The sequence below is a fragment of the Corvus brachyrhynchos genome, unplaced genomic scaffold (assembly GCF_000691975.1).
Source record: "Corvus brachyrhynchos isolate BGI_N302 unplaced genomic scaffold, ASM69197v1 scaffold443, whole genome shotgun sequence".
In the NCBI taxonomy this organism is placed as follows: domain Eukaryota; kingdom Metazoa; phylum Chordata; class Aves; order Passeriformes; family Corvidae; genus Corvus; species Corvus brachyrhynchos.
The window spans coordinates 60494-61243 of NW_008237220.1; the positions used below are offsets into that span (position 1 = coordinate 60494).

General features: G+C 66.0%; 1 protein-coding gene across 1 annotated transcript in view; it reads left to right on the plus strand.

Moving 5' to 3' along the window:
* Window positions 1-750, plus strand: part of LOC103612057 (pogo transposable element with ZNF domain) — a 42877-nt gene that overhangs the window by 39428 nt on the left and 2699 nt on the right.

The window sequence follows — 750 nt, forward strand, 5'->3', positions numbered from 1 at the left end:
GAAGGGACCCCCAGGGCTGTGTCACCCCTGGGACAGGGACACCCCCGGGCCATGTCACCCCCTCCGCCCCCAGAACTGTCCGCCAGTGTCCCCCCCGGGCAGTGTCACTCCCAAGGGAAGTCCCTCCTCAGTGACAAAAAAGGGGAACAAAGAGAGGAAAAAGCCCCGAACTGTCAAAGTTTGGGGAGCCCCAGAAAATGGGGTGGGGGAAGGGAAAGCAGGGCCCTCCCTGCTCAGCTGGAGGGACTTTGCTGTCACTGGGGAGGGGACAGGGGGACACTGGGCCTTTGGGACCCCCACACCACCCGTGGGGACCCCCACCCTTGGCTCCAACATCCCCTGGGACCCCCCAGCCCTGGGACCCCCATGTCCCCACCATGTCCCCACCATCACCCCCGTGTCTCTGCTGTGTCCCCACCGTGTCCCACCCTGTCCCACCCTGTCCCACTGACTCCCTGTGTCCCACCGTGTCCTTGCTGTGTCCCCACCGTGTCCCATCGTGTCCCACCCTGTCCCCAGCCTCTCCCCACGCTGTTGCCACACAGCCCCCATCCTGTGTCCCCGACACGTGGGACGAGATGTAAATTCTCTTCCTTCCCCTTCCTCTCAAGAGCCACCACCCAGGGGACAAGTGGCCCCGGCAGTGTGTGACAGCCAGCCCGGGTGGCGGGGGACAGCGGCATGGCCGGGAAGGTGACACTGCTGCTGTGGGGTGAGGCAGAGAGTGGTGGGGAGGGGACACCGGGGGGC